At 51.5% G+C, this 12,941-nt stretch overlaps 1 protein-coding gene across 3 annotated transcripts in view; it reads right to left on the minus strand.

Moving 5' to 3' along the window:
* Positions 1-12,941, minus strand: part of MRAS (muscle RAS oncogene homolog) — a 55,999-nt gene that overhangs the window by 39,748 nt on the left and 3,310 nt on the right. The window lies entirely within an intron of this gene.

The following is a 12,941-nucleotide window of genomic DNA, read 5'->3' on the forward strand; positions in this document are numbered from 1 at the left end:
CAGTCTGTCTCCTCGTGCTCCTGGACACCAGCTGGTCCCTACCCAGCTTGGGGCCGGCCCCTCCCCTGGAGCCCGTCATCACAGAGCCTGAGCCACTGACTCAGGCAGCCTGCAACTTTAAGCAAGTTACTTATCTTCTGCACCTTGGTTTCCTCTTCTGTAGAGGTGGGCACAGTGGCTACACTTGCCTCATGGTGGTCACAACAGGCTACACTGATTTGCCTGGCTGTGTCTGGCCCACTGCAAGCGCTCAGTAAACATCAAGTTGTTACCATCAGCAACATTCTTCAAAACCCATCTCAAGCCCTTCCTCCTGCAGGAAGCCCTCCTGCCTCCCTCCAGAGTCCTGCCCGAGCTCATGCCCTGCGAACTGGCTGGTTCCAAAGCTGACAACTCAACAGAACTCAGCCCTCCCCACTCCTTCTGGGGTGTGCTCTCACGCTGGCTGTGTATGGGCCTCAGCCCCCCCATTCTGCCCTGGGGGGGGCATCTTGCCACAACTCTTTCTGCCGTCCCTAGGGAGGCTGACCAACAAGAAAAGCCAGGAGAGACTGGGTAGCCCGCAGGGCAGAAACTCTGAATATTCCAGAAGCTCTGAGGAGAGGGAAGCAGATGGGGAAGGGATACAGGGTCAGGTGGGAAGAGGAAGGTCAAGCAGGCCGGCCGGCACAATGAGGCAGGACCATGCAAGGTGGCATTCGGTCTCCCCATTTTACCAGTGGGGAGACAGAGTCAGGAATGTTAGGGCATTTGCCCAGGGGAACAGCGTGGTAACGGGGAAAGCTGGGACCTGGCAACTAAAAACTAAAGCTCTGCCTTGCTCACCACCCAGCTAGACCAGGGCACCTGGTAGGTCTGAGGCTCTGGGAACAGAGGGGTTAGCAAGGGCCCCAGTGTCTTAAGGTCCACATAGACCTTCAAAACAACATGCCCCCCCCCCACCCCCACCGGCATCTCTGCCTCACGGGGTATTGACACCGGGCCTCTCAACCTCCAAGCTCCCACCCCGGCACCCTCCACCATGTCCCCATGTCCTACCACCACAGGGAGGGTGGCAGTGAACTCCAGGGGTGCAGGCAGGGCTGCCACCTGGGTCACAGCTTCCTTCAGGGCAGCTAGGGCAGAGGGGAGGAAGTGGCTTTACGATTGAATTCTTACTCTCAGCCCCAGGGGCCTATTAATATGTACCTAGTGCTGGGGCTGGGGCTGGGGCAGTCTCTCCTCAGCCGAGGAGAACTTCCGCAGCCTCACACCGGAGCCTGCATGCCCACTGGGAAAGTCATTCTGGCAGTCACCCCACCAGCAAGGGGTGGCTTCTGCGCACTCTGCGAGTCCCCAAAGTGAGGACCCTCAGACCCTGGCGGGCCACCACCGTCCTATTCTCTCCTCATTCCGCCGCAGCAGCCTCCTCACAGCTCCTCAGGGGGCTGCTCAGGCTCAACCCTTCTCTGAATGGACTCAGCCAGGGGTGCCTGGGTGGCTCAGTCCGTTAAGCATCCAACTTCATTCAGGTCATGATCTCACAGTCCGTGAGTTCAAGCCCCGTGTCGGGCTCTGTGCTGACAGCTCAGAGCCTGGAGCCCGCTTCAGATTCTGTGTCTCCCTCTCTCTGCCCCTTCCCCACTCACATTCTATCTCTCTTTCTCTCTCAAAAATAAACAAAACATTAAAATTTTTTTTTTTAATTTTTAAACATTAAATTTTTTTAAAAGCCAACAACCCCCCCCTCCGAGACCCCTTGTCTCTCCTTCCTGCCCTCTTCCTCCCCTAGCAGCTCAAACACCTCTCCTCCCTCAGATCCAAGGCCAAGGCCTAGCAAGTCTGCCACTCATGGCAGGTGCACCTCAGGGGCTCAGCTCTGCCCCCCATATCCTCCCACCCCTCCAGCACTATCGGTCCTTAAACAGCCCTGGAGCATACTGCTCCCCCCTGAAAAACCACCCACGGGTGTCTGAAGCTCTCCCACTGACCAGAGCATTCCAGGCCCTCCTTGAACAGCCCCCAGCACCACTGGCCTCCTCATGCAGCCTCTCTGCTGATTCCTAGTATGGCATCCTTGAGGACAGGGACTCCGGCCCCTGGCAGAGCACCTCGGAGTCTGCCAATGAAAGTTCTCTGCCTGCCCTGTCTTTTCACCTTCCCTCTGCCTGCGAAAATATTCCCTCTCTACGGAGAAGCCCCCCTGCTTTCCCCAGCATCCTGAAGTGATCCCTTCCTCCCCAGCCCTCTCCTGCCTTCCAGGCCTCCATCCATGCAGCCACCTCGCTTGCATCTGGGGAGTGCTGGCCAGGTGGCAGGTGGCAGGGTGCTCTGCAGCCATTACGCCATTTGACTCCTCACAGCCAATAAGGTGCCATTTAGCACCTGTTAGTGATCAACCCTGAGGTCACAGAGGTTCTGTGGCTTGTCTGTCTGTGAGTCTGACCACAAAGCTCCCAGCTCGGCCACAGGGCCGTTCTACCTCTTCTGGGGAACAAGCCCCCCTCCTTCTCCCTTCAAATCTGGGAGCCGGGGAGCTGTTTCCCTGTCAGATTCCCCCACTAGGGTAGGGTTGGGGTCTGAGGGCCGGACCTCATCTTCGTTACCTCTCTAGGGCACAGCTTTCTGCACAGAGACACTGCAGGGGTCTGCTGTCGGCATTTCCACAATGCAGGGTTGACACTGGGAGGCAGCCAGAACTCTGGCTCCGGTAGAGGGTAGGGCAGAGGTGGTGTGGGCACTATACCCGATGGGCCAGCTGGGTCCCAGAGTAGTGAATGGTGGCTCTCATAAGGGACATACCACGTGAGGAGTTCCACTGGACACACATGGGCACTGGCCCATCAGGAGAAGTAGGTGACAGTGAAGGAGTCCTTACTTGCCACTCACACTTTCAAAACACCGAGCTCCCTGCAGCTCCCAGGTCCCAGCTCCCTGACCACTCCACCTGCTGGTCTGGGGATGCCACACCCTGTCCCTGGAGCCTGCTGGTGACAGCAAGGCAAATCTCCTGGTACTGTCCTTCCCCTGAGTAGTGTGTGTGTGTGTGTGTGTGTGTGTGTGTGTGTGTGTGTGTGTGTGTAGAGCACAGCTTCAGAGACTGTCCTTCAGAACTGTGTCAGCCCAGAGCTGCCTGTCTCATGGAACCGTGGCCTCACACTAGCACACTAGGAAGTAAGTGGCCCAGCAGAAGGGCAAGGGTGGTGCCAGACAGCACAGGGAAGGCCTCGAGGCCAGGGACAGTCATTGCTCTGTGTCAGCAGCCCCTCTGCTAGGAGATGGACACTTTTGCCAGGACTGACTATGGCTGAACTTCAGCCCTCCAATCCTGGCTGACCCACTATCTGAACTGCTTTCCCTTGCAGTAGCAGAAAGAGGCATGTGGGAGACAACTGAACATCCCAGCCTCATATGTTCACAGAGGCCAGGTCGATAAATGAGAGAGGCAGGTGAGTGCAGGCAGCAGGGAGCAGTGGAGCCTGCAGCAAATTGGAGACTGCTGTTACCCTCCACCGACTGCTCCAACATGAACCTATCTGTAAAGGGGTTGCCAGATAGCCTAAATTGTTTAAGAGTAGCCAGGAATCTGAATTTTACATGAGACTGAGTTTTTGACGTTAGCTACCTGTTAAAAAGTTTTATACATTGTATAAGGCAAACGAATCACCCTTGGGTGGCTCCGGCCCACAGGGGCACCTGCCCCCAGCCCTGGCCACCTCAAGCATGCCTCAGCATGCCCAATTGAGTGGGAGCCGACAACTCTTTGCACTGCCCCGGCCTGGCTTTGGCCACAAAGAGGCATGATAAAAAAAGGATGTGGAAATGACACTGAGGAGTAACAGCAGCAGGGGTTACTCAGCCTAGAGACTTTGCAGGGGCACAGTCATTAGGGGGAGGGCACACAGCCCACCCGAAGAGTGTTCAGAACCCAGGGAGGTAAAGGGCAGAAAGACATATTCAGAAACGACCGTTGCTTTGATTTGTTTCTATCATTTATATTCACGATGTCAAGCACCATTCATGAAAAATGTTAAAATTTTTATGTTGAAGCTCAAATGAGAAAGAAACATGGTCCAGGCTCTTGCCTGAGGTGGGAAGAAGCAATCCAATCTCCATTTTAAAAGAGTAACCAGACTGTAGAGATCTGGGCTGGAGCAAAATAAAAGGGAAACTTCCTGAAAACGAGGTGGGCATGACAATGAGCAGCTGGGGAGGTTGTGGGGGTTTCCTTGCAAAGGCCTATGAAGCGAGGAAGGAATAGGACCCAGCAGCCTGGCTCTGGAGGGGTGCACCAGGGCTGGAAGTGGGGTGGTAACTTTTCAGGGACACTCTCAAAGTCCCGATTTTAAGCCCACCCCGCTGGAAAGGCAGGAGGCAACTTTTCACATCTCACTCTCCAAGTGCAAAACATTGCTGCATTTCTCCCACCTATTTCTCCCTCCCATTCCTCACCAGCCTAGCCAGGCCAGACAGCTGTGCCTGGGTGGGGGAGGGGGCAGTGAGCACAGCTGGCAGACCGGCTCCATTCCCAAGGGGTGCGACCCACCCAGGAGCCACCACCGGCCTCCCACCTGTTTTTTCCACATACAGCACTGTTATCAAAAGTCCTGCATCAAAGCATTTGCCCCTCTGCTAGGTATGTGGCCCTAGGCCACTGCTCAATCTGTTTGTGCCTCAGTTTCCTCACTTGACAAAGAGATGCCAGCCCCTGAGATGAACTGAGGTATTACTACTCCTGCTGCTTGGCCATCCCAGGATTTAACAAGGAAGCACGTTTTATTTCTGATGATGGAGGAATGACCAGCATCCACAACCCATGCTGACTTGTTTCAGGGATGCAGAGAAAGAGGGAAGCTTCAGAGCTACGCCCCGCCCTACAGCCCATCTCAGGGGACCATCAGGGGACCTTCCCAGGGGCATAACGGCCGAAGACAGAGCAGAAGTTAGGAGCATGGAAATAGGTCCGACACGTCCAGTGCTGAATCCTGGGTGTGTCACGTACTGGCCATGTAACCTTGGAAAACATTATAAACCCCTCTATGCAAAACTATTGTTGGTAGTAGCAGCAACCAGCTGCAGGTGCAATCAGGCTGAGTCCTGTGGCCAGGATGGAGCATTATAATGCCTGTTTATTAAGTCCTGACAACATCCTCAGCACTCTACATCTACTCCCCTGAGCACGCCTTACCACACCCCAGACTAGGTGAGATATTACTGTTACGCTCTTCTGGACACTCAGCTGTCCTTGACAGCCCTTTGCATTCCTTACTTATGTAATGTGTCAGTTCCATGAGCACAGGGCCTGTCCTCTGTTCTATTCTCCACCGTCCCTTGGGTGCCCAGCACATGCCTGATACAGAGTAGGTGCTCACTAAATATCTGTTGATTTACATCAGCTCTAATCCTCACGGCGATTCTGCAAGATGCTGTAACAGGAAGGAAAAAAAATTCACACTTGGGTTCGCTCTGGTCATTGGGAAAGAAGCCCTAATTTAAGAATTTGAAGTGTTTCATACTGAAGGTGCTAGCTTACACCTAGCTAATGGTGTAAGGCTAGGGTGCAGAACTCTGGCTTAGACAGGCTCTTTGGTGGCTCTTTTCTGAGGCCAAAGTGTAGGCTTGCAGCCTAGTCCAGGACAGATGTCATTACTGCTTTGCAACCAAAAGTAATGGAAATTTGGAGTTCTCAGAAGTTCTGGGGAAAGCGTCCAGGAAAATTGGTCCCTGGAAAATGGCAGTAAACTAGGCTTGAGGAGACAGGCAGGCAGGGAGAAATCCTTTAAGGGTGAGTAGGCAAGAGGAGGATGTCTACTACTCAGTTTTAACTCCTGCCCTGTTCTGAACAATGGGTAACCCCCTTTCTTCCGAGGCCTTGGTGAAAGCCTGTTACACACACTGGCTGTGGCTTAGTGGGGCTTAGGGAATGAGGAAGCCAAGCTGATTGTATACATGCGTGGGGCAAAGTGGGGCAGATGACCAGGGAGACCAGATGGCCAGCGGACATGGTCCCCACTCTGAAATCCTCAGAAATACTGCAGATAGGGAGAGTTTTCATCAACACCTGGGTAATTTTTAAAGAAAAATAAATGATACACTCAGAGAATTTCTACAAGGAGAAAATGCTTTGGGGAGAATGAAGAAATACTGGGGAGAGCACCTCCCCATTTCCACACATGTGGGATGAAGGCCTGATCCAGCATAGCTAGATCAGGAAGAACGGGATGGGGTGGCTGGGACATCTTCATTGTTACCTGTTAGAGACCAGGCAAGGGAGGCTCACACTGATGGGGGGGGGGGGGGCGGGGAACCACCCTAGGTCACATGACAATAGGTAGTGGGGCAGAAATTGGAGCCAGGGTCCTCTGGCCCTGCAGTCCCTGTCCCTTCCTGCTCTCCTGTGGGTCTTCTGAGGTGGGAAAGGAGACTGAGACTATCTGTGGCCCCTCTGGCTGCCAATTCTGCAGCCCTGCTGGGGGTCCCAGACCCTTGCCAGAGACCCTGCCTGGGGCCCTCTCCTTCCACACAAAGAGGCTCTCCCAGCCCTCCACCCTGTCTTTCCTATTCACTCACACCAACCCTAAATAGAAAAAAGTCCCTGTTAAATGCTTTATTAGAATGGTTATTTTGTTGGACTGCCAAGTGACCTACTCTTGCTCCCCCTTTCCATCCCTCCAGCCATCCCCAGTTTGAGTCCAGAAGTAAAACAAAGGCTTTGTTTCTTTATTTTGATTTCCTCTGTAAAATCTCAAACATGCAGGAAACACCCACCCAGTCCCAGATAAGTGGACTCAGGCCGCTGTCCACTGCGGGCGGGCGGGGTCGGGGGTCAGTGAGTGGGGGTGGACGGGAAGGTTCTGATGCCAGCTGACCTTAGCTCCCTGGGAGGCCAGAGGGCACCTGGGGCCTGGCTTCCTGGAGAAGGGCTGGGTGTGAGGAGCACCAGGCCTTCCCAGCTCCTCTGCCCAAAGAACCTCAACCTGAGGAATGTGGGTGTGGAGGGATGGCTGAGAAGACAGATCTCATACAGTTATTTTTTCATATATGCCCCCAAGGCTTTGGGACAGTGGCTCCACCCTTTTCCATCATCTCTAGTTACAATAAAGCCAGCATTGAAAGAAGAACACGATAGAGGCTATTTTGGGCAGCTGAGCCGACTTGTGAGAGAATGGTCCTTGCCAAGAAAGATGGGCTCGCCTCTATCTCCTCCGTGGGCCCTACATTTCCAGCGGAATTCAGATAGAAAGGGGTGAATGTGTGGGTTATCTAAGAAGGGGAATTTTCAAGAAGGTATGATGCAATTTTGTAAAGGGTAAAAAAAGAAACCTAAATGGAATTAAAATTAATTTTGCTTTTGAAATGAATACATAATGCTTTGGGGAGGCAAGAACTTTTCCCTTGACCCCCTGAGAATGATTAGTTCCAATGGGGTGGGTGGGCCTCCCCCAACTCCACCCACCAACCCTCTGGAAACCTCCACGCGGCTCCACATGCCCACAGACATTTTCACTGTTTGGGGACTTGGGTACAGTGTGGGTATTTGGTATAGCAGGGCCAGCCTATACCAAATATATATAGCAGATACTTAAGAAACCAGAACTTTTCTTTTGAAAGTGGGTTGCATTTCAAATAAAAAGGTGTTTTTTTTTTTTCAGGAGTGGGGGGGTTGGGGGAGAGGTGATAGGACTTCAGGGAAGGCACTCTATTCTGTTTCATTGACCTATCTACTCCTGTTCCAGGGCCATACCACTTTACCCTAGTTTTGTAGTATTTTAGTATCTGGTAGACCAGCCCCTTCTCCTTTCTCATTAAGGGTCTGTGAGCAAGGGAGTAAAATGCTCAGATTTGATTCTGATATTTCGTTCTGCATTTTAAGATGGATTTATAGGAGGGGCGCCTGGGTGGCTCAGTCGGTTGAGCGTCCGACTTCGGCTCAGGTCATGATCTCACAGCTCGTGAGTTCGAGCCCCGTGTCAGGCTCTGTGCTGACAGCTCAGAGCCTGAAGCCTGCTTTGGATTCTGTCTCCCTCTCTCTCTGCCCCTAACCCACTCGTATTCTGTCTCTGTCTCTCTCAAAGATAAATAAACATTAAAAAAAATTTAAGATGGATTTACAGGGGGCAAAATTAGAACAGAGAAACAGAATGATATTGCAGTAATTTAAGTGAGCGATGTGAAGGCCAGAGCCAGAGTAGAGATGTTCAGAAATAAGGGAAAGAATTAATTAGACATAATCCAAGTCATCAGGTTAAAAAAAAAAAGAGAGAGGCATGGGCTTATGAACATAACATGTATGTGTACTTCTGTATAACCAAATAGGAACTGGTTTTAGACCATGTTTAACTGCCTTCACTGGTGCAGTCCCCGGCTGCTTTCATCAGAAGACAAACCCCAAGGAGCAGGTCCCTCTGAGGTCCTGGAGCTCCCGGCTGGCTCCTGTGGCATCTCCCTCAAAGTGAGGGAAAGCAATGCAGGCAGTGTTGTTCTTTATTGGCCACTCAGGGACAGAGAACATTTCAATCCATTCTTACCACTTAATAAAGAGGATTTGGGGGCCACCTCAGGTCCCCATGTTCTCTCATGAAACTAGTTCAAATCTTCATCTCCCATCATGACTCCCTGCAAATGGGATCCGCCTGGGTGTGGAAGGTTTTTCTGGAAGTTTTTGAATCTCTTCTGCAAAGCTTTCCAAAGTGTGACTCTGCTAACTGTTGTCACCCAAAGCTCAAGCTTCGAAGGGTGACGCAGGTTCAGGATCCAGCATGCGAGTCACGCAGGGGTGGATGGCAGAAACAGCTTGGTGAGGGGCTGTCTGGTCATCATCACATCAGGGAGAGCCACCCTTCCCTATTCACTCAGCCAGCAGAGCAGGGCCCAGGCCCGGGCACTGGCGCCCTCCTTCTGTGGCAGCTGCAGGGGCGAAGCCAGGGATTGGAAAGGTACCACGCTGCACTTTAAAGTAATTCTACACTTGAGAATAGAAAATGAATTTTGCTAGGGTTTGTGTAAGAAGAGCTGCTTAGCAAATCACTGCCATCTAATTATAAAAAGAAAATTATGTTTCTTCTCTCTCTATTCCAAATATATATGTCTACCATTTAAACGGCATTTGCTTTGGGCAGGCGGGACCAAACTGTGCTCTGCAGCCTGGCCTGAACCCACAGTGGTCAAGGTAAGTGCTTCTGAGAGGTCAACTTTTTTGCAAGGGATAAATCCAGGAGCACCCATTCGCCCTGCTCCCTGGTGGTTTCTCCCCAGCTATCAGCCACCTGGATGGAGGCCCAGGGGGCACCTGCTGAATTAGACGGGTACAGGAAGCTGAAAGAGCCAGTATGCAGAAACTCAGGAGCCAGGCTCCAAAGTCTGCTTCAGGCTGAGGACAGGCCCAAACCAGCCAGGCCTAGTGACCAGGGAAACAGCTGCAGTCCTGCCTTCCCATGCAAAGGATGGAGTCAGTGCACAGTAGATGGTTGCATGTCTTCATGTTGGGTACCGGCACGTGGTGTCTGTCGTGTGATCCTTTACATTTTAATTTTTTTATTTTTCAAAATTAAAAAATAAATCAAGTGCACAGATGACTTAGGGGTTCGCAGCTGACAATAAGACTAATGGGAGTCAGGGAAAACCACGGCCGCCCAGGCTCTCTCTGCCTCCCTTCACCAACCAGCTGCTTCTGTGCCTCTGTGGTTCCAGCTGCCTCATAACATCCTCATGCATAGGCTGCTCTGCCCCCTCTCCTCACGCATGGGACCTTTGCTCTACCGCAGCACTGACCATGTATGGTCAGACCCCCGAGGGACATGCCCCATGAGCACCAGGAAACAAAAGACATGTCATTTTTGGTCTATCTAGTTCTGGGAGCAGCACAGGGTAATTAACAGAAGGACCATATGCTTGGGGACCAGATGGACCTTGGTTAGATCCCTGGACTCTGCTTTCCTCAGGCCTTGACTGGAGGTGGCCTATCAAACCACCCTGAGTCTCAGTTTCCACATATGTAAAAAGCCAACAGCAATTGCTGTGAGGCGTAGACGTGGCTAGTATAAGAGTGTCTAGGTGCCTGGGTGGCTCAGTTGGTTAGGCGGCCGACTTCGGCTCAGGTCATGATCTCGGGGTCCGTGAGTTCGAGCCCCGTGTCGGTCTCTATGCGGACAGCTCAGAGCCTGGAGCCTGTTTCGGATTCTGTGTCTCCCTCTCTCTGACCCTCCCCTGTTCATGCTCTGTCTCTCCCTGTCTCAAAAATAAATTAAAAAAAAACGTTAAAAAAAAAAATTTAAAAAGAGTGTCTAGCCCAGGGCCAGCCCACAAGTCTTTGCTGAAGGGAGGGAAGGAGGAAGGAGGAAAGGAAGGGGGAGGGGAGGGAATGGAGAGAGACTGATGGTCTTTAAACCATGCCAGTCAAGGAGCAGTTGAAGAAAGTGGAGCTGGTGCTGGAAAAAAGGCAGGATTGTCAGAGATTCATGTGGTACAGAGCCAGTGGGGGCAGGTTAAGGGGAGAAAGGAGAGAACTTTGCAAGGACAAGAGATTCCCAAGTGGAAAAGTGGATGGATTTGGGGGCAGCAAGCTCCCTATCTCTGGAGGGGTCCAGCTGAAGCCAAAGACCCACCTCACCCTTCACAGGCTGTAAGAAGGGACTTCCCTGTTGAACATTTCCCAGCCTTTATTCAAGGGGACACTTTCCCATTTGGGCCACATTTATTTACTAGTGAATTATTACTGGCTTAATCTTTACCTTAAAATCACCATACTTCTTTTTTTTTTTTTAAGTTTTTTTTTGTTTTGTTTTGTTTTGGTTTTTTTTTGTAATCTCTACACCCATCATGGGGCTTGAACTCAAGACCCTGAGATCAAGAGTCGCACACTCTTCTGACTGAGCCAGCCAGGCACCCCCCCTCCCCATACTTTTTAACTTAAAATCTCTCTCTAGCTTTAATTTGAACAAAATATCCATTTAAAAAATGGGTATGATGTGATGTTTGGGTTTTTTTTAAGTTTTTATTTATTTATTTTGAAACAGAGAGCAAGTGAGCCGGAGAGGGGCAGAGAGAGGGAGAGACAGAATCCCAAGCAGGCTCTGCACTATCAGTCCAGAGCCCGATGCAGGGCTCGATCTCACAAACTGACACAGGGCTTGATCTCACAAACTGTGACATTGTGACCAAAATCAAGAGTCAGATGCTTAATCCACTGAGCCACCCATGCACCACATGCCTGGGTTTTATAATACATATAAACATGTGTATTAAAATGAAATGATGCTGTATGTGTCCCACCTAAAGTTCTCTCCCTGACCACTCTGAGAAATGTGCTGTATGGGATCTGAATCTAGACTAACCATGCTCCGGGGGCCCCTGCTGTGTCTATGATTCTGTTATCTGCGGTTACAACCCTGAGGGCAGGCAGCAAAGTCACAGATGGGGCCTGGGTCCTTGCAGCACAGGATGCTCTTAATCCTTATGGGCCTTTCTGGTCTCCCAAGCATGTTCTCATGCGTGTATTTCATCTAATCCCATGACAACCCTGAGGGCAGGCAGCAAAGTCACAGATGGGGCCTGGGTCCTTGTAGCATGGGATGTGCCCAAGGCCCTCTAGACAGAGAGGACAAGAGCCGGGGCACAGAGTCCCCAACTCTCCATCATCCCCTCCTCATTCTACCAGCACATTAGGGCACAGCCAGATCCATCCCTGGTGCTCTCCCAAATCTCGCCCGTTAGCTTCACAGCCCAGATGTCAATCATCTGTGATGTGTTTTATCCATCTAGGTGGCCAGATGCCAAGCTCTGGAGATGAAAATAGGCCCCTCTGAGACAGAGAACGTCACTTCAGCAACCAGCAATGACCCACACTGTCATTTGGCCACGTGGCCCTCAGTAGTCCCCACCTGATAAAGCTACCAAAAACACCTAAAGGTCAATGAGTGGGACATTAAAGAGTTAAACACACATTGCTACTTCATGAACCCTGCAAGAGGGATGGCTGCATGGAGCTGTCTTGGATCACGCCAACCTGCTAAAAGGCCCTAGGGGCGCAGTGGTGGGGGCAGGGGGTGCAGTCTCTGGGAGCAGGCAAGACCAACCTCATCATACGCAGCAGGAACACCACCTAGAAGACTGGAGATGAGCACCAAGGAATGCATGTCAGGCGCGAAGGGGTGCAACACACTGTCACCTCAACCTCAACATCAGCTCTGTTGTCTGAAGCATGCACTAAAAACTTGCCTGCTCATTTTCACTCTTGACCCCGGAATCTACTGTCACAGCCGGATAGCCTGGCTGGGAGGGCAGAGCCGCAGTGTAGATCCTCAGTAAACAATAGTGAGACAATGTGGCTTAGACCAGGGGATCTAACCTGGAATCCAGGGCTTGTTGGAGATCCATGAATCCCCTGAATTGTATGCCCAACTCTGTACACCCAAGCAACTTTTCTCTGGGTTTCTCACTGGCATATTAAAGAGGCTGTGACCCAAAAAGGCAAAAACCATTGCTCTGGACACCAGACCCTCAGCCTTCTTGGCTGCCTTTCCCATTCAAAAGTTTGCTGAAAGTGGCACTAATAGTCCATCTCTGTGTATAGTGACTTCACAAGAATCTGTGGAAGATCTAAGCTCTGCCTATTACTTTCCTTGGGTTTTGTTATTTGCAGCCGAAAGCAGCCCCACCGACCCAGTACCATAAGGCCAGTGGCAACACCCAAGATTGGGAGGGTTGGCAAGGACAAAATTCCTCTCAGAACTTGAATTCTCTGCTCAGCCCCTAGACAATGGATACTTGCCAGATGCCCCAGGGCACAGGGAGCTCACCCAGCTACTCCCTTTTTCCCCATCCCAGACAAAGGTAGCTGTCCATCTTAGATGGCTGGATGCCTGCCCCAAGCCTGGCAGGGACAGAGCCTCTGGGACTCAGCGCACACTGTTGATGCTTGAGAATATTCCAGCTTTGCACATGCACGTGTTCCCATTCAGCTC

Source organism: Panthera leo, chromosome C2 (assembly GCF_018350215.1).
Source record: "Panthera leo isolate Ple1 chromosome C2, P.leo_Ple1_pat1.1, whole genome shotgun sequence".
Lineage (NCBI taxonomy): Eukaryota > Metazoa > Chordata > Mammalia > Carnivora > Felidae > Panthera > Panthera leo.